This window comes from Marmota monax, unplaced genomic scaffold (assembly GCF_021218885.2).
Source record: "Marmota monax isolate L192 unplaced genomic scaffold, Marmota_monax_Labrador192_F-V1.1 WCK01_AAM20220418_F8-fsc00105, whole genome shotgun sequence".
Taxonomy (NCBI): Eukaryota; Metazoa; Chordata; class Mammalia; order Rodentia; family Sciuridae; genus Marmota; species Marmota monax.
In genome coordinates, this window is record NW_026692947.1 from 1088586 (window position 1) to 1115794 (window position 27209).

The 27209-nt window shown below is 48.6% G+C and overlaps 1 non-coding gene across 1 annotated transcript; it reads right to left on the reverse strand.

Moving 5' to 3' along the window:
• Positions 1 to 13038: 13038 nt before the first annotated feature.
• Positions 13039 to 13110, reverse strand: Trnav-gac (transfer RNA valine (anticodon GAC)). The gene has a single exon. It is a non-coding gene; the product is annotated as a tRNA-Val (tRNA).
• Positions 13111 to 27209: the final 14099 nt, after the last annotated feature.

Sequence of the window (27209 nt, forward strand, 5' to 3'; positions counted from 1 at the left end):
TGAAAGGGCTCTGCTCAAATAATCCAGGGAGGCGTTTATAAATAACTTCACCTCAGGGCCACGGGGTGAGCCCCGGCTTCTGATTGGCTCCGAGGGGAAGTGGTTTTGAACACTACACCATAGCTAAGCCTGAGGAGATAGGAAAAGGAGATAAGGGGGAAAAGGTCCCAAATGAACAGCCCTTTTTTTGTTTTACTGGGGGAGCAGGGCTGTTTGATGGGAGCTTGGCACTTCCTAAATCCACCCCGAAGACAATAGGTCACATTCAGCGGGGCCCCTGCCCCACAGGCTCCCCCAAGGCGGCCAGCCGAGGAGGGACACAAGGCAGATTCCTCTCTGAGCTTGCTGTCCTGATGCTTATGGGCTGGGGGTCAAGCCAAATAGCCTCTTGGACAATGGGAACCTTTGAGGCCACCTGAGGGTGGGACTCTGGAGCTGCTTTGAAGGTTGTAGATCTGGGGGTGGGGGACAGCAGACCTCTGAACATCCCTGTGGAAGGGCATGAGCCATGTGTGGGAGACCCTGAGAGCCCCTGAAGGTTTGGGGGGCTGTAGCAGAGACCTGGTTCCCAGTTCTGTCCCTGATCTTAAGTCACTAGCGAGTTCTGTGCCTTGGTCTATCCATCAGTGCAATGGGGAAAGCATCTCTGGTCCTCTGACTGCTCAAGTATCAAGTGGAGAGAAGTGGAGGTGTGGGACCTGGTAAGGAGCTCAAGAAACTAGACCTACCACAATTACATACAAGGTGCTTTGAAGGCTAGTGAACCTCCAATCCACAGGCCACTTCCAGGAGTGACTGCCTGCCTGAGCCACGGTTTTTCCAGGCTCAGCCTGCCTTTGGGGATCATAGATACCCACCCTAAGCCCATTGAGAGCCACTGAAGGACCTCAGAAAGTAGTTCTGCATTGCAGGGTGGGAGGGGGGTCGGGGGAGTTTCTTGACATCTCCTGGGAAGGAGACTCCCCACCTGATGCCAGGTGTCCTTTCTTCAATACATGTGGGGCAGGCTGTCCTAGTCCTAAATTGTCTTTCAGGGGCTCTGGAGTGTTAGAGAATTAGTACAGGGGTGCTTCCGTGAGACACCACTGGAAATTGGGGTGAAATAAAAGACGAAATGGGTTAGCTTCAGAACATAATAGGAACTCAACAAATATTTGTTGAATGAATGAGAGAATGGATTGTCTGCAAGCCCAACCCCAGGGGTAGTTTGTCTATGCATTGCTTGTGTGGACCAGGGGAGCACCCAAGGTCACCAGACAACTGCCTGAAGAAAACCAGAATATAAGCAACCTAAGCATGCCCTGCCACCCAGCTGAGAAAAGGATGTGTGCGTGGACACTGCCTCCAGGAGCCCTTTCTGGCCATTGCAAGGACTTAGCTGGTTCATTCCTGTGGATTTTTCTGCACCAGCAGCATATCACTCAATGCAACCAGTGGCAATTATTTGCTCCATTGTCAGTCTTTCCAAAGATGCCTAGGGAGGATGGGCAGGTGGTGCCTGGCTTGTTCCCTTTGGTATCCCTACCACCTAGGCCATTGCCTGGTACTTATTAGGAACACAACATAGGTTTGTGAGATGGGAGAAGAACTGTGTGATGGAGAATGGGGAAGGGCAGGAATTTGTCCATGGATCATCAAGCATTGTCCAGAGTTGTGGGGAGCCTGACTTCCTCTAAACTTTGGCCAGGAAATTCCTAGAAAGCAGATGAGTCATCCGGCTCCTACTTTACTCCGGGGACAATGGCCATCCAGATCAAATGACTAAGTCCCTTTGCTGAGATGATACCATGCCCACCAGGGAATCATCTGGCTGTACATCCTTCTGGGCAGAGAAGGCACAGCCTCGCTAACTGAAGCACCCAGGGCTATCTGAAGACGCTCTTCTTCTCTTTTAAATGACCCATGGATATTTGGGGCTACCAATTGGTCTAGTGTAAAATTTGTTCATGTGAGAATCTCCCCTCATTTTGACCTGCTTTATGGAATGCTTGGCTTTCTTGCAGGTTGTTTAGTTTAATTCCCATACCAACCATGTGAGATAGGCATGTTACTCTATTTTTTTTCGGGGGGGGGTGAGTAAACTGAATTTGACAAAAATGAAATAACTTGCTCAAGGTCACAAAGATCTGGATGGAAGAGAGAGAAGTCGAACTCAAATATTATGGCTTCCAATCCTCTGCTTTTTCCACTATATCACTTTAATCTTTGAACCCACAAAGCTAAGGATGGGGCCCTACTCTATACCGTACCTTTTGGACACTTTCAGCTTCCCTTTCAAATAACTCCCAAGGTCACCTGGATGCAGATGGCTGGGACTTCCAGAACATGTGCTAGAGTTGGGGACTAGTTAACTTTTTCCCCACCTGTTCTATTGTCTCAGCAAAATCCTGGACAGGCAGGCCTAAGTAATATGGGCAGGAGGGATGGTCCCAGAGGTTCCTTCAAAGTCACCAAGGGGATGAACAGGGACCTCAGGATATGGGCAAGAGTCACAGGTGGGTGGTTCAGAAAGAAGGAACCAGTCCGGAGGCTGGGGGAAACAGGAGAGGAGGTAGAGCAACCCTGGGGGCTGACAAGGGGTATCTTGGATGGGATTAAACTGAGGTACAGAATTCGGGCTGGTGTGGGGAACACAAGGATATGGAGAGACAGACATAAATGGTAGAGAAAAAGGGCAATAAGGACTCATAAACAATGAGAAAAGAGCAAAGAAGACATTTAACATTCAAAGCAGCTCAGTCTTAGGTTTTATTAAAGTATATGTTTTTTTATGATGAAAGCAGGTGAACATTAGCTGTATCCTCTCTTTGGACCAGTGTCCATTCTCCTTTAGAGACAGCCGACTTTACATCCTAGGGTTGAAAGTTATATTGGTTTGCCCATTCATTCGTTCATTCATTCATTCAAAACCCCTCCTCAAGTGCCGGGATCCCATCGTGGAGAGAATGAGATAAATAAAACAAAATTCCCATCCTGAAAAGATCTCATGCTGGTGGGAAAGACCATTGTCATATGGAAACATTGGATGCCACAAGAGACAGGAGAGGCCCTAGCTTAGCTCCTGAGCAGAGGGGACAGAGGTCAGGGAAGACTTCTGTGGAAGGGGACATATAGGCTCTGCTACAAGTGAAGCCCGGACACCTGAGTTATAAGCCATACAGGGCCACTCCCTGGAGTAAGTAAGATGGGGACTGCCCCTGGAAGCACTATTTCTAGAAGGATTTTTCAGCTTGTCTCCAGCCCTCTCTGACTTCTAAATCTCGTGTTTGCGTGTATCTGCTGTACTTTTGAGTTGGCACAGCGGTTATTTTTCAAGTGAGCAAATTGAATCTAGACCTGCAAGAAGGACACTAATTTTGCTACTGCAGTCCATTCTTGGGCCTCTGGCCTTATCTGCACCTGTTGGCTTCTTGCACGAGTGCCCCGTGTAGGGCCTGTGCCAAGGGTGTGGGCAGGATCATGTTTGGAACAGAGTGGCCCAGTGACTTATGCAAACAGCTCAAGGCCAAAGACAGAAAACTCTTCACCTCCTGCCCTGCGGTGGCAGGATCTGACCTGGCCCTCAGGCTACCAGCCAGCTATAGGAGTGTATGTGACTCGAGGACTGCAGAGCTCCCTGGGAATCTCAGGGAGTCAGCACCCTAGCTGTGGGCTGCTCAGGCTGGTCAGGAGATGGTGGGGGGCAAGGTGAGTGGGGTGATGAGAACTAGGATTCACTGTTTCCATATAGTAAGCCTGAGCTCCTACTGAATGCCTGACCCATATTAGGCATCAGGGAGACATGACCCAGTAAAAACCAGTCCCGGGAGGTCAAGACCTTGACAAGAACCGGCAGAGAGAGGCTTTCAAAAATGAACATAGCAGAGGTGGGGACAGTAGTCTGAATGGAATCTTAGCATGGCCTCTGAGGCATGGAGGGTCTGGCTAGAACCTTTCTGGAGAGTCAAGTCAAGGTTGTCCATGGTCCTTATACATCTGTGGCCAGAGGAAAGCAAGTGTCACAGAGCCATGGAACAGGGAGATGCACGACACTAAGCCCATTTGGTCCTCCTCCCTCATTTTATGGATTAGATTCCAAAATCCCCGACAGGACCAGGGATCTGCCCAAGGTCATCGAGAGAGGCGAGGGCAGAGCTGTGAAGACAACTCAGGTTAGTGTCCCTCATCCCCAATCCCAGCCTCCACAAGAGATAAGAGGTCTTGATGCTCTCCCCTGAGCTGGGCCTGTGTGGCTGTGGCTGCAAAGAGACTGCTGGGCTCCATCTGGCTTTGTTGGAGGAAGGTGGGGGAAGGGTAGCCGGACCGTAGCATTGGCCTGGGAGCCCAGGGTGATGCGGCTCCTAGGTGGGTAGTCCTGCACCTTCTAGAAAGAAGAGTTAGATTCTGCTCAGAACCAGAAACTGGTGGCCTGGGTGAGGGTGTTCAAGGCAGTTTGCACAGGGCTGGGAATGCTATGAGCAGGCCTGAGATTAAGTGGGGAGGGGGCGTTCCAGGCTGCTGATGTTAACTGACAGGCCTCCTGGCTGCGATTCTGACTTTGGGCCCCTAAGCCAAGCACACCTTAACTGTGTACACAGGTTGAAACCCAGGGAGGGCTGAAATAGCTTGATGCTCGAGAAGCATGAGATCAGTACTCCTGGGTTCCAAGGCCTTGTGCTTTCTCCAGGGTCTGGCTTGTGCAGCAAGAGCGTTAAGTCAGAAGGTGTGTTTTGTGATTTTGGGACAGTCACAGGAAAATGATGCATGTTTGTCTTTCCCTTTGTAGTCTGTGTTCTCTAGGAAGAAATCTAAAACTGGAAGGTACTTTTACCTGTCCCTGGTCTGGTCCACGGAATTGCCCCTCCTCCATGACCCCTGGCCCACACATGTCTGTTCTCTGAGTGGCACTGCTGAACTCACACCAGCCAAAGCTGAGGCCTTCCCCAGGCCTTCCATGTTAGTTTTGTCTCCCCTGCAGCTCCTCAAGGCCTGGGATTGTGTCACAGGCCCTCAAGAGGCCTCAGGATGTAGTGGAAAGAGTAGAGAATTCAGGCTCATATCCTGACCCTGGGGTTGGCTAATCATGTGACCTCAGGCAAAGTGTGGGCTCCTCTGAAGCTCAGTTTATTCATTTGTGATAGGGGACATGTGCAAAAAGGAGGTGCACCTGGCCCATGACTGACCACACAGTGCACGGCCATCTGCCTGTCTCCATCATTTCTCTGACACTCCTCTGCATTTAGTCCGTTAGCCACACCCCAGCTAGGTGACACTCTTTCTCCCGCTGAACAGTGAACATTCCTTATCCTAACTCCCTTGTCCCAGGGTGCCAGGAGTGTCAACTTCCCTCTTGAGGCCTTCCCTTCCTATCCCAGAGACGCAGCCAAGTGGCAGAGTGGGTTCTGGAAGGCTCTTTTCCTGAGCTGTTCTAGCTCAACAAGCCCTTGAACATTATGGGCACCTGAGCCCTCTAGCCGCAGCCCCCTCTGCCTTTTGTCCTCTTGGGAGGTGTCAAGAAGGGGTTTGTCTGTGTGTGTGCGTGCATGCGCAAGGGGGTGTCCATGGTGTGGGTACTGGCCAAGAACAAGAATGCTTTCCCAGGAGGAGGCGGACTCAGGGCACATACCACACCTTTATTCTTACTCCCTCCTGACCTCCACACGTTTCCTCACATCCTGTGGTCATTTGCCTTGCTCTGGGTGCAGCTGATCATCTGAAGGGCTGGATGATACACCTCCCTTGCCCTCTAGGTCCCTAGAGCTTCACTACTGGGAACAAACCAGACTCTTTAGGGCCAGACCCACACTAGGAGGGGCAGCCTTTGTGAGAACAGTCTTGCGGATGGGGCTGTCTGGAGAGGACACACTGGAGTTCACACTGGAGAGGAGGGAGGGTGGAGGGGAGGCCTCCATCCTGAGATTCCTTCAGGGGCTGTGTGGTGGGGCCAAGCCTGGAAATGTCTCTACACTTAGCAAAGTGAACCTCATATTTCTGTTTTCTTTTTTTTTTTCCCCCGCTTGTTAGGTCAGGGTCCTTAGCACCCTGATTCCTTCCTCTCCTTCCAGTGACCTCCCCAGAACCAAGCATTATCAAGGACAGGTTTTTAGCCCTGGAGAAGCAGCAGGTCCATTCTGGGTAGGAGATTGGGACCAAGCCAGGACATTCACCTGGGTCACACGCAGGGTTCCTCAGCCTGATCAGCCCTGGCCACCCTAAACTCCATTCTCCCTCTGGGAGCAGAGGGGTATGAAATGTGCTAAACAAGGTAATATCGGAGTAAGGGTGCAGGAGGAAACATTTTGGGGAGCCCCTGCACAGCAGGAAAGGCCCTGGGTGGGCAGGACAAAGGTTGGTTGAGTCACACTGGGGTTTGCAGGGCTCAAGAACCATCTTCACCCCCAGAGTGCAGGGAGCAGGCCGCAGCGTGAGTGGGTCTGGAGGCCCGTCAGCTGGGGCGAGTTCCTGTCAGGGCTGGGCTCTGGCCGGGGCTGCTCACAGAGCCGCATTGTTCCCTCTTAAGCATTTAGCCTGTCTCATCCTGCTGGTACATTTGTTGGCTGTGATTCCTGCTGAAGACATCTTCAGGGGGCAGGCAGGACGCCAAGCTAGTGGGCAGACCTGGACTGATCCACCGAGCAGGGAGCTCAGAAGCAGCAAGAGCTCGTGCCAGCCTGGGATGTGACTGTTAGTGGCTGTTTGCCAAGGGCACCAGCAAGTCCTCCCTGGATGTTCTAACACCACCTTCAGTGTTGGCAAGGAGGCGGAGAGCAGACTGTACAACCAGAGCGTCCTGAGATTGGCTCCGGCTCCCTCAGGAACAAGCTGGGTGATTCTGGGCAAGTGACTGAACTTCTCTGAGCTCTCAGTTTCCTCATCTACAAAATGAGAAGGTGATGCCCTACATCAGAGGGGTGTTGGGCAAATTAAACACTTGGCCCAAAGTCTGACACTTTCTCCACCCCAGAGGGCCCCATGGCACTGATACTATCCTTTGTTCTATGCTCTTTCCCCATTTAGCCTGGAATGTTCTCCTTTCTTTTCTCAGTTTTCCAAGTCCTTCAGCCCAAGCCACATTTCCATGAGGCCTGCCTGCTCAGCTCCCCTAGTACCTCCAGGGGTACCTGGTCTACTCTTCCCTATATGCTGTCAGGGATTTGGCTGTAACCACTCACAAGGGCCCTTATTCCTAGAGCATAGGAGCTGGGTGGGTTGCTTTGTCTCCTTCCTGGACCCAAATGTGCTAAGCAAAGGCTCCTGGGAGCATCCCCACAGGCTGACCGGGTACCCAACCTGGGTTCTGCCCCAGGGCAAGAAGAATCCTGACTCACTGTGCTTCCAGAGATACTTAATGGAGGCCCAAAGGGGAGCTTCAGTTGCGGGGCTCCGCCCTAGTGGGTGGGCCCATATTCTTGTGATGTCATCACATTTTGCCAATTTGTGCCCTCCTCCGACTCGGGGCTGCAGTTTGCCATGGTGAAGCGTGGGAGTCTCCAGGTGTCTCTGAGTAGTTTTTTTGGTTCCCAATTCCTTTTTACTATTGCCTAAGAGTCACGTGGAGAGAGGACCCCTCCTGAGGCCCTCCTGCTCTGTCCAGAGCTCCTATCTCAGATCACACTATGACCAGCTGCCTTGCCGTGTGTCACAAAAGTGTGGATGGTGCCATCTCTTCAATCTGTGTCACTTTGTGTTATCCCAACCCTGATGGTGCTGTGGGACAGACTGACAGCTACCACCATCAGAGGTAGGACAGGCAGACCATTATGGTGGGACCTGTGGACCCCATTGACAGGGTCCTCACCCATGGAATAGAGAATAAGGTGAGCCAATTCCTGGTGGCTAACAGCTAGATATGTTGGTGACCCAGCTTCCATCATGCACAATGTCAATGGCCTCGTAAACGAGAGAGCAATACATGGAAGGAACCTGGACCAAGGCTGACCTCATGATTTGGCTCTTTTGAGGAGAGGAAACTCTTACATTCTATGATCTACTGTAGTGATGTTCTCTTCGTAACAGGAGCTTGGTCATTAACACATATTTGGACCTGAGTGTCATTAAGACCCTTGTGATAATAGCTCCGTCTGTCTCTGCTTGAAGTCCCGCATCCCTTCTCTAAGGGCTGGATGGAACTCCAAGGCCTCGCTGTGGAGAGAGGCCATAGAGACCCATCTCCTGGGTTCTCCTCTGCTCCAGGGACTTGGCCATAAGGACCCTTGCTGTAGGGCCAATCTTGTAAGTATAGGTCCGGAGGAGCCTCTGATTCACCTGCTCCGTAGATTCTGGAGCCCAGTTTGGAGTCAGCGGGACACAGCCCTGCGCAGCGGTCAGAGAATCTTCCTCACTGCTGCCCCAGCATGAGATGATCCACAGAGCAGGGAGCGCAGATGAGCATGGCTGGATGAGAGCTCAGGACTCCTGCTTGGCTCACCTCGGTCTCCTGCTTAGAGCGAGGAAGCGAGGAGAGAGGGCCAGCACCAGGGGTCTTTAGGATCAGGAAAGAATCCTGTGGTTCGGTGATTTTAGGTCCCTCTTCTTGTCTCCCTGGAAACAGCAAGCAGGTGACAGCTGAAATTGTGTTACTAAGACTAAGAAAAACTGCTTTAATAATGTCTTGCAGTTAAAGAGCACTTGGAGTTTCTAGAGTGTGTTTATGTGCATTATCTCACCTAGTTGTGAGCGTGGCCCGTGACTTGGACAGGAGCGCTTCACCCCCATTTCCATGTGGTTACTGAGGGTCTGCTAGACATCCCTAGGGAATGTGTGAACTTGGGAAGACCCCAGGGGTCCTGCCTCCTAGCCTGTGCTCGTTTCTGCATTCTGTGAGCCTGGAAAATAAGGTGTTTTGATGAGGTTCGTAAAGGGTCGAACATGGAGGATGATATTTAGAAGAGGACGTGGTGTTGACTTCACTTCACAGCCCAGGTCTCAGATTCTTCGGTTTGTGGGAAGGCTACCCTTGATGGGCCCAGATCAAGTGGAGGGCTCTGTTCTGCTCCCACACTGTTCTCATCCAGTTCCTGCCTCACTCCAAGACTGAGAGGTAAATTGGTCTGTGGCTTAGACCTAGCCAAGGAAGTCTCGAGAAAAGAGGTTCCTGGGTCTGCTGCTCTCAGATGGACTCGCCTGGGGTGATCACAACAGGCTGGCCTCCGGGTAGGGATGCATCATGGGAGAAGTCCTCAGCTCAGGGAGACTGGTGTTGGGGACTTGCTCTTTCACCTCCAGAGGCCCAGCCACATCGAGTGCTTGGGTGGAGTACAGGGTAAAGGGTCAGTGGGGAAGAAAGATTGGCTTGAGCCCAGGGCCCCTGATTTCCCTGCTCCACCAATTGCACAAACACAGTCTGTGTACTGTATGTTGAGAACAATAGACCCCAGGCCCCATCGGCTTCTATAGAAAAGCAGAATGCAGGATTTAGGTTGGACACAAAGGAGTACTTTCCAGGGTTGGGATATTAGATCAGAGACTGGACAGTGTAGAATCTTCTGAAGTCTGAATGACAGTTTCTATAAACGTGAAAGAAATACTTCTTTGGGGCAGGCAGGTGATGGGGTTTAGAGACTTGCTAACTGGATGAATAAGGTTTGAAATCCCTGCTAGTGAAAGTCTTGAAGCCCAGTGAGAAGGAAAAGCAATAAAAGAACAAAGTGCAGCAGCCACAGGAACTGGACCCCTTGTGGGAGGAGAGGCAGGGGCCCTGGGCTCTGCACACAGTGGAGAGAACTACTGACCTGCTGGGCGAGCTGTTATCAGGCAAACAGGACGCTGGCTCTTGGAACTGTGAGATGTCGATTTCCCTGTGTGCAGGGCTCAGTGACAACTGCCAGGATTACCTGTCTGTCTGGGCAGGGACAGTAGGGATGACAGCAAGAGGGACAGCCAGTGAGGAGAACCGGAAATGGGTTGCATTGGAATCCTCAAGAATCTCACCCTGTGAGGTGCCCGAGAGGGGTCTTACAAGGGAGAATGAGTCCCTGACAGTTGATTCTTTTCATTTCTACCTACCATTTTAAAAAATGTCAAACATACAAAAAAAAAAAAGTGGAAAGACTTCTGCAGCGAGCACCAGGATTACCTACCACCTGGATTCCACTGGAAATATTTCATCACACATCCCTTTCTCTGTCCCTCATATTTTTAGATGCATTTCAAAGGGAGAGACACCGGTACCAAATAGTCCAATCTTCAACATTGTATCATTAACTGGAGTTCAATATTTCTCACAGTTATTTTTATTGCTTTGGCGTATATAGTGGTTCATGGTACTGGTATATAATAGATTTACGTAGTTTCTTAAGTTTTAAGCACGCATGTGGACCTGAGTGTCCTTAGGTTTTAAGGAACTATGTAAATCTATTTTATACCAGTACCATGAACCAGTTCTGACAAACAGCTACCCCTATGTAATTCGAGGCATTGTCAAGGTACACAGAACATGAGGACAACTCTGGAAAGTTCCTGGGTGCCCAGTCCCTAAAAATCCCCATTCCAGCCCCACGCAACAACTGTTCATATATATACCCACAAATCTAGTTTTGTTAAATAACTGCATATAAGTAAAATGGAATCATATAATATCTACTCCTATAAAGTTTCTGGGGGCCAGTACTAGGGTAGAACCCAGGGACACATTACCAATTTTGCCCTTTTTTATTTTTCATTTTGAGACAGGGTCCCACTAAGTTGCTGAGGCTGGCCTTGAACTTGCTAACAGGTTGGCCTCAGCCTCCCACGTCACTGGGATTACAGGTGTGTCACCAGCCAAAGATTTTTTTTCTACCCTCAGCACAATGACTTCTGCATTCTTTGAGAAAGAATCTGCTTTATATAAAGTCAGACCTTTTTTTAATCACTCAACTATTGTCCCCAAATCTAATCTTCATTAAGGCCCGGGAAGCAGGGCTGAAGGGCATGGTCAACACCTCAGCGTGCCCATTCCATTTGTCCTTGACCAGCTCAAGATCAAGGGGGCTAGGGCAGAGACACCTGTGAGCTGTGCAGGTTTCCAGACCTCAGCTTCCTCTTTCTGTTCCTAACGCCCCTTTGGGGCGCCCCCCTCACCCAGTCCATGGATTCTTCCAACTCCAGGCACTTAGGGCTCTGGCTTCTCCACACCCTCCCCCACCGCCCAGACAAGACCAGAAGGATCTGTTAAGGAGCCATTTACACTAGATAACTGATAGTCCGGTTACACTGTAACTGGACCGCCTTTCACCTTCTACCGTGCTCCCATGGGGTAGTGACTTGGTCAGCTTTTATCTTCTCTGAGGCCTGATAGGCTGCAGCCCTGTGCCTCTCAGACTCCCACTGAGTCCCCAAGGACAGGGAACATGAACATGTCCCCACAGGAGCCTGAAGGCACAACTCACTGACTCAGTGGGTAGAGTGCTTCTTTTAAAAGAAGGTTTTTATTCACCCTTAGATGCTATGCAAAGACCAAGTGCAGAAGGCTTCAACCTGAGATGCATTAAAAGTAATGCCTTGGCTGATGGAGACCATTCCAGTTCCTCTCCAAGGGGACTTTTCACCTTCTACCGTGAAGTCACTGTCTAGAGCTTACACATCATCATAATAAATAAGTAACCAAATAAATGCAGGGGTAAATGAATTGGAAGGCCAGAAGATAACAAGAATTAGGGAAGGGGTCAGGGAAGGTAGGGCCAGCTTCAGGGGTTGGGTCACTGAAGGACTGTATGACCTCAGGAGAGCATGCATAGAGGTGCCCACTTCACACTCACCTGGTTTATCTGCAACCTCCCCTGCCCTCACCCTGTCAAATCTGCAAGCAAATTCAGGCTCCAGGTATGGATCCCTTGGCTTGGGGTTCCCACCCCCAGAGCCTGCCTTAGGTTGAGGGGTACAGCTCTATGTGAGCATTTTAGGCACTGGTTGGAAATGAGAAATGGTATGTGGGGAACTAGGGACCCAGAAAATTGCTCTTAGTCCATTCAGCTGGTCCTGAAAGGAAACCCAGGTTGGTCCTTTTACCAGAGCTTTGATTTGGGTGGAAGTCCCTCCCCACACAGGTCTGTTCCTGGGGGACTGACTGGGCCGTGGAGAATTAATTCTATAAAATTTGCAGGAGAGCAGTCCAGGTTCTCTCTTGACCAGCCCCGTCAGCATCAAGAGGACACTTGAGAGGCACAGACCTGCCTGCTGTTGACCCTCTCCAGCCCCTCTCCTCCCAGCCTGCCCCCTTCCCCTCTGCCCTCACCTTGTGGTTTTTTTTGCCCTCAGACATATCCCCATCTTAACTACAGTTAGGTTTCTCCAACTTGGTTCTACTTTAGAGCCACCCAGAAGATTAAAAAAATAAGTATGCAGATTCTTAGGCCTTGTCCCTAGACATCCAGAGTCACCATGTCTCAATGGGACCTGTCACGCATATTTTGTTAAAGCTCCTGGGATGATTCCAGCACACAGAAAAAGGAAGCCCAGACTCACCCTCAGTCCTGCCTTCTTTCTCCCCCAGCCTTCCAAATGCGTCTATGTCTCCTGGAGCAAATGACGTAATTTTGATTGCTAATTGATTTTCACTTCACTTTTTAATTAATTTATTTTTTAAAATATTGTTTAGTTGTCAATGAACCTTTATTTTACTTATTTCTATGTGGTGCTGAGAATCGAACCCAGTGCCTCACACATGCTAGGCAAGCGCTCTACCACTTGAGGCCCTCACTTCACTTTTTAAATTAAACACTCTCTGAACGTCTCCTTGCTGTTTCCACCCTGTGACTGACCGCCAGTGTCATCTTAGCAGTAGTGGTGTTGTAGAAGTCACGTTCTTGTGTCCCACATCTGTCCCATCCACTGAGGCTCTAGACAGAGCAGCTCTCAGAGGAGAGAGCGAGCTGCTCTAGATTTTTCCAACCAAGAAGGAAATGGCCAAGTTGGGGAGCTGGGCCTTATTGGATTCTAGTCTCAGCCCCCTAAACCAAGCCCTTCTTCTGAACAACTCGCTTCTCTAATTTTTTCTTTTTTCCTTCTTATTTTTTCTTCCCATCCATCCTCCTCTTCCTTTATTTTCCCTTCCTTTTTTTGTTTGTTTTTTTTTCTTTTTGATGATGCTGGGGATTGAACCCAGGGCCTTGTGCATGTCAGGCACGCACTCTATCAACTGAGCTACATCTCTGACTTTCTTTTTCTTTCTCTCTCTTCCTTCCTTCCCTCCCTCCCTCCCTCCCTTTCTCCCTCCTTCCCTTCCCCTTCCTTCCTTTTTCCCTCTTTTTGACTCTTCATAGTCTCCAAGGTGAGGAGGGAGCATTGATAATACACACCAATCAGCACCCCTAACCTGTCCCCAGTCTCAATCTTTTTACTAAGCGTTATGTAAAGCGGCAGCACCAAGAATACTGTCTTGGTCTGTGACCTGCACAGAGGGAAATATGCATTAAATTGTTGGGACATAACCCCTTCTTACCTTTCTATGGCATCTTTGTAGAGACAAAATAGAAAAGAAAAAATGAAAGGAAGGAAGGAACTTGGAAAGGAAAGAAAAGAAAAAAAAGGAAGAGCAAATAAATCAGCTCTAGGAAGAAGGTGGGCAGTACCTAATCCCCAAATAAAATTCAGAGTGCTTGTGAAGGGTGAAGGAGAAGTTATTCTGGATTGGGGACATTGTTGTAACTTCTCAAACAGCCGCCACTTGCTGAGGATCATATTGAACGGAGAAGAAACTGTAAATGTGTGTGTTTGAGTGACACACCTGAATTACCCTTGCTAGTTACTTCTTCCTCTGGCAAGGAAAAATAGAAGGTTTTTCAACAGAAAAGTGACTGAAGTCTGCAGAAAATCACTTGAAAGGCCATTGTGTGTGTGTGTGTGTGTGTGTGTGTGTTGCAAATGACCTTGTCCCAAGAGCATTTTACTCTTTACCTGTCTAGCCCAAATAGGGGATGGGAGTGAGATGATGAAACAGAGTCAGGAGTTGGGAAGCCCCTAATGGTGTGGGTGAGAACCACTTCTTAGCCTCACCCTCTCATGACTCCGCCCAAAGGAAGGTAGGAGCTTAACTGGGGAGTGGGGGTACCAGAACCCCAAGGATCTGCTTCCTTCCTGGAGCTCCAGCTGGAATTCATGAGCCTGAGCTGACAGACATTGTCCCTAGGCTGCCCTGCAGCTTCCCAGGAAAATAATTGCCTAATTAATGAGCATGCAGGCCCCTGCCTGGAGGCTAGTGTCAGGTCTGCTGCTTCTCCAGGTTGGGTGACTGGTGACAGCTCCCTGCCCTTTCTTCTTCACTACTAGCAGTACTCTCCTTCTAATTTTATGCTCCCAAACACCATATTTCTTAAAGTTCCATCATACACAGAACACTCTTGATTAGTTATGTATTTTTAAATTTTTTCCACATTTTTAATGGTGCATTATAGTTGTACATAATGATGGGATTTGTTGTTATATATTCATACATGCACACAATCTAACTGTATAATTTGACCATTACCACTCCCTAGCACTTTCCCCCTTAGTGATATATATATATATATATATATATATATATATATATATATATATATATTTCTGTTCTTGAAAGTAATTCTTATTCATTATGAAAATTCAAACAAAATGGTAATGTACACATAAGAAGGCAAAAGTCTGCACAATCTAATTTTCCTGAGATAATCAGCCTTAGCAGTTGGACATAAACCTTCTAGATATTTCTCTAAGTATGCACAAACTGCTTATCCCAGCCTTGTCATTTATTTCCCCATACCTTTGCTCTTGCTCTTTACCCTGCTGCCTGGAACAACCTTTCTTCTTCTTTGCCAGGCTTGCTTCTGTGCAGTCTTCTGAACTCAGCCTACCTTTTCCTGTTGCCACCTCCAGCCTCTGCCAGGTCCCCTTCCCTAAGCCCCTGCACAGCCTTATCATAGCATCTAGCATGATCAATGAATGATTCCTCGCTATTTTGTCTTTTTTTACCCAATAGAATATAGGACAGTGGCCAAGAGGGGAGGCCAGGCTCGCCCCAGCCCTGCTAGGAGCCTTGGCCTCTGGCTCTGCTGGACTATGCTCTTCACTTCCACATCCTCCATGTCTAGCAACCACCAACCATAGTCACAGGTGGAAATAGCAAGGACACATCCAGATAATGTTTGATTTAAAAAGTGATGTGAAGATCATCAAATACCAATAGGTGATTGTTGAATGAACAAGTGAGTGCATGGGAAAGTTCTGGGTCACGGTGGGTGCCCCTACCATAGGACTTTGGCAGAGGTGGAGGGGTTCAGAAAAAGGCAATCACCCAAGAACAGGAGAGCTCTGTGTTGCACTGGTCTACAAGCTACCGCTAATTCAAACTAGCTTTAGAACCTTTGGGAAAGTTCCCTGGGGATACCATGAGGGTAAGAATTTATAAAGTGAGTTTCCCTCTTCTCTCCCACCATGACACGCTCCCAGTGGCTTAAGGATGTCGAATAAGTCTCTACCTCCTAAACATCATAGCACCTCCCTCTATCACCACTCTGGGCACCAGGCCTTTACATTTGGACCTTTGGGATATTTGTCCAAATCATTGCACACATTTTTTTTTGTTACATTTGATTTCTTTGGGACTTGACCATTTAAGGATGGGGTTCATGTAGTTCTAGATTTTGCTCTTGGGGAGTCTGGTAGTTAATGGTGGAGAGAAGGCTGAGGGGTGGTCCTGATTTGGGGAGTGCTGGGAGAACTCACTGAGCCCTAGAGGCTGTGGGTGGAGGTAGAAGGTAGAAGTTTGGGTGTCCAGAGTGCGTGACAAGGCCAGGCCAGCAGAGGCTGAACACAGTATCTACTCAACAAAGTATGCCTTTGGCTGCTAACTTCCCTGCCACCACCCAGCTGACAGAGAGACAGAGACTGGAAAGTCACTGGGCAGCCTTACAGGTCACAGAAGGGCCACTCACTCAGGGTGGAGGTCAGCCACTCCTTGGCCTTCCCCCTTTTAGTCCAGTAATCAAACATCTTTGCCCACCAGATAGCCAGTCTCTGTCTGTTAGGTGCCTCGGGACTGATGGGAGAGGGTTTCCCTTTCCTGCAGTGGCCAGGGCCAAGGTCCTGGCTCTACACCACCCCCACCTCTCCCTCGGATCTGCTTCCTTGCTGGCCAGCCCCCTCCCAACCCCATCAGACCCTTTGTTCTCCTGCAGAGGTGGCCAAGGCACAGCGTTCCTGAAGAGCCAGCCTCCTCCAGGAGGCTTGTTAAGAATGACCAGGTCGGACCTCACACCAGGACCTTGAAATCAGAACTTTGGGCCATGGGGCTCAGGAATCTGAATTCTCACAAAGTTTCCAGGAGTTCTTAGGAATAGTTAGTTCTTAGGAATAGTCTGGAGCCATTGCATGAGATCATCATACTGTCCCCTGCTGGGGGAGGGGTGATCTCCCAGGATGCAGGAAGGAGTCTGGGTTGGTGGCGGTGAGATAAGACCGGTTGAAAGAGCTGAGTTTCAGAAACCCAGGCAGAAAGGCAGTCCCCTGGCTGGACGCCCTTGAGGTAGAAAATTGTTTTCTCACCTCCTTGCCATCCCCCACCTCCCATGGCTCACTCTCACAAGAGCCCTCTCCTGCCGGGGGAGCCAACCAGGAATGTTCAGGTTTGGGTCCAAAGAGGAAATCTGAGGAAGGGCTTGGAGATGGGCCAAGAGGAGCGCCAAGGAAATGAGGAAAGATATTTTTAGGATTACTTATTCCAGAAAAGACGGAGGGGGCACCTTATCACCACCCAAGAACTTGAAGAGGTTTATTATTAGATTCTTGACCAAATAGTCAGAGATTAGGGCTTGTGAGGTACTGACGCGGTCCTGGAAGAAGGCTGTGGAGACTTGGAGCCTCGGATTTTTTGAGGACAGTTCATTCATTTATTCCTCCAAGTATGCTTTAGTGTCTGTGTCCTGGCACTTGGTCAGTACAGGGAAGAGAGCCTTGAGCAAGAGACACATGATCCCTCCCTTGTGAGTTAAAGGTTAGGAGGGGAGTTTCTGTCTGGCCGGAAACCTTCTCCTTGTCCCCAGCCAGGGGCAGATGCCTGGGGGCCAGCACAGGTGTGGTTCTCGCCTGAACAGCCAGGCATGACTTGGATCCCCAAGAGGAGGAAGGATATACCAGGGGCCTTGGGGGGAGTTGGGGGGATTTATGTGGCAGGTTGCTGGTCCCTTCTGAGGAGTCACCTCAGAGATGTGGGTTCTCTGTGAGTGCCCCTCCCCTGCCAGTGCCTGGGACACATCTAGAAAGCTGACTGGCTGCCAGTTTCTAAGCGTGGAGCTACATTTCCACAGGAGCCGCTTTCCACATGACTAAAAGGTCTGCCATGTCGCCAGGCACTGGAGCTCAGAACTGAGGCAGCAGTCTAGCAGGCCAGGTCTGCAAGGTGCCCTCCCTGAGCCCTAAGGCGCCAGCATCACCTTGGCCTTGCTCTCCCCACAAGACTTCTGGCCTCTCCGATATCTCTGTCCAGCTCAGGCTCCTTGGGGGAGCCTGGCGAGCTCAGGGAGCCCCTTCTGCCTTGCCATCCCTCTCTCAGGACACCATCTGTCCCTCCAGTTATTTTGGAGGGTGTATATAGCCCAGCACTACCAAGAGGCTGAAAGGGACAGAGGAAAAGCACTGGTCGCCCCTTCGGAGGATGGCCTGGACTTGTACACATGAAGCAACGAGCGAATGATTCAAACCCTGAGCTACAAGGAAGTGGGAGTAGAAACCTGGGCACCCCAGGTCTATGTCCAAACCATCCTGAGTCACTTCGGGGAAGTTTCCGAACCTCTCTTGAGTTCTCTGTCTGCAAAATGGGAGGATGACCTCTGAGGTTCCCTGAACAAGCGGGGCTGGGTAGAGGGCAGCCAGGAACAAGGGACTGTGTGGAACGAGTGTGTATGTGTGGGAGCTGCAGTGACCATTCCATGTAGTTTATTTCATTTAAGCTTCCTAGCAATCCTATGAGGCAGCACTGCTATTATCTCTGTTTTAAAGAAGAGGAAATCGAGGGAAGGGGAATGAGTAACTTGTCCAGTAAGTGGCTGGATGGAGCCTCCATCCTGCCTGGCCAGGTGCCTTCCTTCAGTAGACAGGAGAGTGAAATGGGATCAGGAAGCAGGGCCAATGGCTCCCAGGCCCTCAGGTTCCTTCTCAAGTTCCCTGCTCTCCATCCTGGAAGCAGGTCCCCCATGTCCTCTCTTCTACAACACCTGTGCCGGGTGGCAGTGGGTGACTGCCCCAAGATCTCCTCCATTTCTTCTCACTGGGTGGTCCCCTGCTCTGAGCCGGGATCCATGATTCTCCTCCACTTAACATTCCTGCATCAGCGCACAGCAATGTCGGAGTTTCAGAGCATTACTTACTCCATCTTTCTGGATGTTGTTCTTCCCACTTGCCAGATAAGGGGACCAGGTTTGGGTTGGTTCAGAGATCCACCCAAGGTCCCATGGCTGATGACTCTCAGGGTAGTCATAAGATGTCCACAGAAGGCCATGGAAGATTCTCAGTCCTTCCCTCTGGGCCCTTCATGACCCAGCCCCACTTGGGCCAGAATTCTGAGGACCCAAGGCTGAGGCAGAGTTGCACTTGCCAAAGCCATTCACTCATTCATTCCGTCATTCGGTCACATCTGTCTGTCCTGTGGAGGAGTTGTGCCAGATGTGTGAACACAATAGTGGACTGTCCTTGGGAGCTCAGGGGCCGGGGTTTCAGGGGGGCAAGGGAAGCAGGGGGTGAGTAGGCAGTTAGTCACACTGGCAGAGTAGGAGGGACACCCAAGCCTGGGAGGCGACGATGGCTTTCTGGAGGAGGTGAGGTGAAGTCGAGGTTGACATCAGAAGGATGACTAAAAGGTGGCCTCTGCAAATTAGGCTGGAGGTGGGAGACGGGAATGTTCCTGGAAGGCGGCATCTGTGAAGCCCGGCTGGCACCTGCTGCTTGTCCTCAGTGCCAGCCCACGCTACCACCCTTGATACTTCCATGTCCCAACTTCTTGTGACACCTGCCCACCCCAGGGTGTCCAGCTCCCTGCTTCCCCTTTAGTGGCAAAAGCTGGATGCGGGCACCATGGCACCCACTCTGCCCACTGCCTTGGCAGAGATGCCTCATCTAAATGTGGATCATTTCCCTCTGGAGGTAACTGGAGAAGTGGCAGGTGAGGCGGCAAGGAACATCCTGGCACCGGGCTCTGTCCTGGAGACCTGAGGAAAGCCTTTGTCCTGGTAGCCGATAATGGGTTTCAGGAGAGAGCTTCAATATTTGCTGCAAACACAGGCACAAAGGATGTGGAGGGCTATTGTGGGCTGTCGAAAGAGGAGCTAATCCTCCTGTCCAGAATGGGTTCAAGTGCTGGGCGGGCCCTGGGGGTGTTGCCATTCATGAGCAATTGTAGGAGATAATGGCCCAGAGGGAGATAATCTCTATTCAGGTGGAGGGCGGTGGCCAGAGGCACTCCCCAGGGTGGGGTGAAAGGAGACAGCACCTGTCTTACTGCACAGGAACACAGGCAACCTCCCTGTGCCCCCATGTGCCCAGCTCCATGCCTGGAACAGCAGCTCTCTCCAATCTGACTGGATTGCCTGGCCAGCTGTCCTTTGCTGGGGTCACTGGGTCTGGGGGTGGGAATGGAAATGAGAGTCAGCTGGGGCTCTTGGGCCTCTTTTTTTCTCTGCTCTCTCTCCCTTCAGCTCTCTCCAGACTTTTTTGGTCCACTGCACACAGACAAGTCATTTCTTGGCTCCACAGGGCCAAGGAAAAGAAAACCAGCTGTATTTGCATATTATTAGCACAAAAAGATGGTATTGCAAGAGTCTCTTTTTAGCTCCTCCCTCCTCTAATCCTGCCCAATCATCTCTGAGTATGGTATGTCAATGTCCTGTCCAGAACAAGGAAATTCTGGTGGCCTTCTGGAAATGGCGGTGCACATCTGTAATGGCCAATGACTCAGGAGGCTGAGGCAGGATGAGCACAAGTTCAAGGCCAGCCTCAGTGATAAAGCACCCTTGGATTCAATCCCTAGTACCAAAAAAAAAAAAAAAAAAAGTCTAGCAGGGCTGGTTGGTAAAGGGGTTTCCCTAGGTCCTTCCGAGGATGTGTTGTGGTCAGAGAGCTGTAGGGTCCAAGGAAGAAAACTACAATCCCAAGAAAGAGAAGTCTATAAAACTTGAATCTTTAAGCTTTGCATTCGTGCGGGGGTCTCTGCCAAGATCCTCTCACCTCCAGATCCCTCCAGGGGCACAAATGGTGGTATTAGAAATAAGGAGGAAGAAATGTGACTAGTTTACATAAAATTTGCATATTTCTACATATTTTGATGAATTTGCATGCGTGGGATTATTCACTTTCCCAGAAATTTTCAAGTTCAATAGTGTTGCTTTCTAAAAGTTCCTCTTTTAATTATCATTTATTTATTTATTTTTTAAATCTTTTTTTTTTGCTGTACAGGGGTTTAAACCCAGAGCCTCATGCTGGGCAAGTCCCCTAACCACTTAGCTCCAAATTTTGTTTTTTATTTTGAAACAGGGTCTTGCTAAGTTGCTGAGTCTGGCCTTGAACTTGTGATCCTCCTGCCTCAGTCTTCCAAGTCACTGGGATTACAGGTGTGTGCCACCATGTCTGGCCTTTCTTTTGTTTCTCACTAGCTTCTTAAGATGCAGGTGTGCCTCCTCCTCAGGAGGGAAGAGAGGACTGGGCAGGAGTGCGGTGAGGAGGATAGAAGAGAAGAGGGATGGTGCAGGTCTGAGGTCTCTGCCGGGTCCCAGCAATGCCATTCCAACCCCAGGACACCCAGGGATCCTGAGGTGTGTGTGATGCTCTTAAAAAGCCCTCCTTCTGCTGGAGCTTGGTGGCATCTTATTTTTAGCCACAAACTCCTGGGAGTAGAGCAGGAGGAGGCTGGGTTTGTCTGCCCAGGGGTGACCACAGAGCCTGACTCCAGGGCAGGCTTCAGCAGAGACTGACCTGCATCTGGATTGAGAGCCTGGCTGGTCTTCAGAAGCATCTTCTAAACTGCTCGACCATACCCAGCCCCCAATAGGGCAAAAAGGCCCCTTTCCCCGGGGGCGGGTATGGGATGGGTAGAGAAGAGGGAAGGAATCTGATCCCTCTTACAGCTGAGGCCTGGAGATCTATCTAGTTATTTCCATTTACAGCCAATGATTGTCATATGGAAGATAAATAAGGCCTGATTCAGATGAAGCTATGCTGCAGGAAACACCTGGGAAGGTGTTAGAGCCTTTCTTGGCTCCCAGCCCATCCCCACCTGTCTGCCTCCATCTCTTCCATCCATCTCGCTTATCTTCTAAGCAAATTTTTAAAAACCACATTGTTTTAAGCAAATTGCAATGCTATTCAAACATTGAATAATAATATCCTTCTAGAACATTCATCAGGCCACATCACTTGCTACCTGGAAAACTTTGATGACCCCATGTTCTCTTCCACAGGGATCGGGTCCTGCATGGTGCGGTTCCAGCCCTCTTTTCTCATCTCTCCACTTGCCCTGACCCTCTTTCTCTGGGTTCTTCAGGTCCAGCACCCTTCTCCTTGGGGAACCTGCTCAGCTTGTTGCTACTTCAGAGCTTTTGCTTTGTTGGCTCTTCCTCCAGGGTCTTCTGAGGGCATCACCTTCTCATCTGCTTAGGCCTCAGCTCTGAGGTCCCCTCCTCAGGGAGGCCTCTTTACCTCCCAGCCTACGTAGGATGCCCAGCATATCAAATCTGCACCCACCTTATTTATCTGGTGACTAGTTTGTTCTGTCTTCCATATGGACAGAGGAGTCACCTACTTTGTTTCTCCAGCAGAAACAAAGGCTTCTAGAACATAGTAAGTGTTCAGGAAATATTCGTTAAATGAATGAATAAATAGGGATGAGGGTTGGGGTCAGTGGAAGATCAATTTTGAAGTTGGAGACGTGCAATTTCTGATGGAGGTTCTGTCATGGATGGAAGGCCATGAGCAAGTTATTCACCTTTCTGAGCCTACATTCCTCCCCTGAGAAGAATAATAATTACACCTCCCCTCAGGTGTAATAATAACGTCTATACTGAAAGTGAAATTCATCATAGTGTCTGCTAGAGTCTGGCATTAATAGGGAATTCATTACAGGGTGATCATTAATAGAAATAATTTCATTTCATTCTTACACTGTTCTAGGATCTGTTCCTGTTTCCAAGGACTCAGTTTATTAAGCCACAGAGACCTGTAGCCAATGAGGAAACTCTGGCATGAACCAAGCCCCACAGGAACCAAGAGGCAAGAACCATGCATTCTCCAGTCTTCCACTGGAGTTGCATTTTACAGCTTACTTAGCAGCACACCTAGTTCCTTTGATTGCCTCCTAAACCTTTAAGGTAGGTAGGGTGGGCCTCAGTATCTCCATTTTACAACAGGAGGGCAGAGGCCATTGACCCAGCATCAGGCTTGTGTCTTCCATGGCGCCTGACCCTCCAGACACCTTATGTGACTATTAGAGGGGCAGCTCCATGACAGTTTGTTTTGTTCACTGTTCTGTCCTAGAACAGCACCTGACACATAGTAATAAACAGACAGTAAATATATGGGGGGAAATAAACGAAGGGTAGAAGAGCAGGGAATGACAGATTAAGGCTTGGGATCTCTCAATCTCAAGGCAGAGCATCTAGGTAAGGGGCTCAGCCATGGGGCCCACTGCCTGGGGTTGGATCTCAGCTTTGCCACATATGAGCTATGCAATTTGGGTAAGTTACCCAGCTTCTCAGTGCCCCTGTTTCCCCATCTGCCTGATGGGGATGATAATATAACACCCAGGCCACACCACTGTTGTGAGGACTGAGTTAATTTTCATGGAGAGTTCAGAGTGGTGCCTGATGCACAAGAACCCTCAGCACATAATTGGTAACTGAAAAAAAAAAGACCATTTTGACTCCAAATCTAATATTGTTTCTCTAAGCCATCGTATGTAGAGCTTTATAACTTCCCAGTCACCCAAATGTCCTTGATTTTATTTTGTCTTTCCATCATCCTTGTGAAGGAAACAAGAAATTGTTATTACCCCCTTCCATTTTACAGAGGAGAAAACTGAGGCTAGAAAGGATGAGTTTGGCTCAAGGTCACAGAAAGTCTTGGAAAAAAATGACCTGATTTCAAATATATTGCTCCACAGTTCCACTGGAAATCCCCTCTACCAGATCTAGCCTGAAACAGAAAAGGAATATGTATTAGTGCCTTTCACTTTCAGGGTCTAGAAAACCATTTAATTTCGTTTAGTCATGGGCTGTTAGTGTATGTAAGAGAAATGTTCCTGGGGCTTTAAGGTCAAGGAATACTGTGAGAGAAAATACCAGAGAGAAAATCCAAGGGTATAAATGTCTGGGAGGCCAGTGGCCTCTCCTCCCAATGTGCAGTCGCTTTCATGAGCAACTGTCCCCACCCAGAACTGCGGGTCAGTGAAGACAGGATGCCCTCCTCCTTCGGGGACCTTTGGCTCAGTTTGGAGGCATGAGGCAGAATCTTTCTGGGGCTGAACATGTCAGTTACTGCTTTGATCTTAACTTTTTGGTACTGGGGATTAAACCCAGGGGTGTTCTACCACTGAGCTGCATCCCCAGCAATTTTTAGTTATTATTTTGAAAGAGAGTCTGACTAAGTTGCTGAGGCTGGCCTTGAACTTGTGATCCTCCTGCCTTAGCTTCCTGAGTAGCTGGGATTACAGGCATGTAGCATGGTGTCCAGCTAACTATTTGCTTTTAAAGACAGTTAAGCAGGTCCAAGAATCATATGTTTGTTTTAAGTTACTGCATTGCTCACCAGAGGATTTGAATCCCCGAGGTCATTCAGATGGGGAGATAGGAAAAGAACTTATGAATCCTTTCATTTGTTCATTCATTGATTCAGATCTTTTTTTTAAAAAAATATTTTAATAGGCTCATCAGCTCAGCTCTCATTTACTGTATCCTTAACTTTCAATGGGGATTGCAGTATCCTATGCCTGAAATCACAAATAGATCTAAAACAAATGTCCCCATGACTGATCCTGACCTAATCGTAACCACTGTTTATTGAGCATCTACTGAGAGATAGGTACACGCATAACTGGAACTCTTTGAGCTGAGCATTGTCATCCCTGCTATCCAGGTGAGCAGTGGAACTGAGATGGAAAGGGACACCCCCAAGGTCCCTTAGTCATGCAAAGACAGTCCAGGTTCAAACCCAGGCTTGTCTGACTCCAAAGCTCAGGCTGAGGATTAAGTTTGTGAATTGGAATCTATGTTTTTTGAATTTAACCTTTATCTTATTTATTTTTATGTGGTGCCGAGGATTGAACCCAGTGCCTCACGTGTGCTAGGCAAGCGCTCTGTCACTGAGCCACAACCCCTGTAAACTGAAATATTAAAGTGCTAAAAAGAATATGTGACCATGACCTCACAGCCCGACCAGAGGGACCTTTCCAACACGTCAGCTCGTTCTCCTTGCCATTGTTGTGTTCTTCCGCTTTCCTCCACTCTCACCCCACCCTGAATCACAACTGTCTACATTTGGGGTCCATCTTTTTCTGTGTGCTTGGTTGTTACCACATCTGTTTCTGATAAACATGTGTGAAGTTAAACCACTGAGCTTTGCTTGGGTTGGGACTTTACGAGTGTCCGGCTGCTCTGCTTCCTCCGGGGCTTGCTGTCTTCCATGACTTCTGAGATTCACCCAGGGATGCCTGTGGCCTTAGTTTATTCGTTCCTCCTGCTGTGAAATTCCACTGTCTGAAGAGACTGCATTTTTTTTTTCTCTGATTTCCTATAGAAGGATGACTAGGTCATTTCCAGTTTTTCATTTTGTTTTGTGTGGTTTTCTTTGTTTTCTGTTACAGACAATAAAGAAGATTCTTGATCCTCTCCTCTGATGCACCCAGCAGAGATGGATGGACACACACACACACACACACACACACAGTGGAATTGCCGGGTCATGGGGCCTGTCTGTGATGCATTTTACTTAAATACTGCCGAAAAGTGGTTGTACCAGTTTACTGATGAATTGGAAGAGGATCTTTTAAGCACAGGGCTTAGGAAAGGGATCCCAAATTGAGTAATTGGTGAGCCCTAAGATTAACTTGAGAAATACCCAAGCATATCTAGAAATATCTAAGCATAGTGAGTCATTTATATATTAATTCATAGAGCAGGGCACACACTTGATGGTGTCTCTCTAGAACTGAGCCTCTAAGGTTGGAAACACTTGATGTTTTTTTTTTTTTTAACTCTTGGGGGTACCATGGATTGAACTCAGGGGTTCTTGACCACTGAGCCCATCCCTAGCCCTCTTTTTGTATTTTATTTAGAGACAGGATCTCATTGAGTTGCAGTGCCTCACTTGTTGCTGAGGCTGGCTTTGAACTCGCCATCCTCCTGTGTCAGCCTCCTGAGCTGCTGGAATTACAGGCATGGGCCACTACACTTGGCAATACTTGCTGTTATTGACCTGCACTTCAGGGAAAGCATGGCCTCCTCTCTGGCACAGGAAGACCAACAAAAGTTCAGGTGACCTCACCCCACTGGGAGACATGGGCATGGGGGCTTGAAAGAATTTTATGTCTGTGTCTTTCTCTTGCAGGAGAATTTGTCAGCCTTGGATTCAATATTTATTTTTCTTCTTTTTCATTTTTGGTTGAGTAATAGATTCAAATAATTGGAAATTCAAAATGTAAAATTATACTAGGACTTGCTCTCTCTGCTAATCCCTACTTGCCCAGTCCCTCCTATGAAAGGTAACTACTTTTATTGATTTTCCATGCATCCTTCTAGAGTGTTCTTTATGTCTGAGCAAAAACTAATATGAAGTCTTACTTCAGTCTTTTATTACAGAATGGACAACATATTATACAACAACTCTGCCCTCACTTTTTCAAATAACAATGCGTCTTTGGGATCTATTCCACAGACCACTTCATCATTCCTATTTTTTAATTTGTTCTTTTTAGTTGTACATGACAGTAGAATGTACTTTGACATATTATACATACATGGAGTATAATTTCTCATTCTTTTTAAAAATTCTTTTTGTAGTTGTAGATGAACAGAATTCCTTTATTTTACTTGTTCATTTATATGTGGATCGAATCCAGTGCCTCTCACATGCTAGGCAAGCTCTCTGCCACTGAGCTATAGCCCCAGCCCACTATACCACACACACATCTTGTGATTGAGCATGATGTGGAGTTACATTGGTCATGTATTTGTATATGAACATAGGAAAGTAATGTCTGATTCATTCTACTGTCTTTCCTATTCCCATTCCCTCTCTTTCCCTTCATTTCCCTTTGTCTAATCCAAAATATTTCTATTCTTCCCTACATACCCCCCTCCAGTGTGTGATAGTATCTGCATATCAGAAAGAACATTTGGTCTTTGGTTTGGGGGGATTGGCTTATTCCATTTAGCATGATAGTTTCCAGCTCCATCTATTTACTGGCAAATACCATAATTTCATTTCCTTTTATGGCTGAGTAGTATTCCTTGTGTATACATACCACATTTTCTTTATCTATTCATCTCTTGACCACTTCATAATCCTTTTAAAATTATCTTTAATGTATTTTTAAAATATTTGAATGTATTCCACTGATATTTATCACCTACCATGCACCAATCTGTATACTGAGTGCTGAGGTTAAAATGATGAATCAACATGGTTCCTGTCCTCAAGGAGACCACAGTCTAAAAGCAACAGACAGTTATAATAGAGTATCGCAGGTGCCATTTATTCCAAGAATATTTATGGAGTACCAGTCACTCAGCAGGCACTGCTCTGGACACTGGGAGATGATAGTAAATAGAGCCCACAAAAATCCTTCCCCTTGGTATTTCTGTCCTCATGGTGTGATGATCTGGCACTAGGATCTGTGGGACTGGGAGCTGTAAGGGCACCTGGAGGACCCTAACCTGGCTGGGGGCTGGGGCAGGCTAACTGGAGGAAATGATGTTGCACTGACAGTGAATAGCCCAGGGGGAATCTGCCAAGTTAGGTGTCCTGCTGGCCAGGGCTGGGAGGTGAGAGGCAGCCAGCGGCCCTGGGGAGCTGAGAGAAGTTTGGAGCATGGAGGGAGCAGAGGCCTAAGGAGCAGGCAGTGGCTCGTGTGTGTGGACAAGAAGGGTTTTTTCTTCATGGACACCACAGGAGTAGCTGCTTGTGGAAAGAGGTGGATGGGCAGGCAGGAGGCCAGAGTGTGGCCTAGCCAAGACACACTAGTCACCTGGACCAGGGGGAGCAGCGGGGATGGGGAGGAGGCTCTGGATCCAACAGATGGT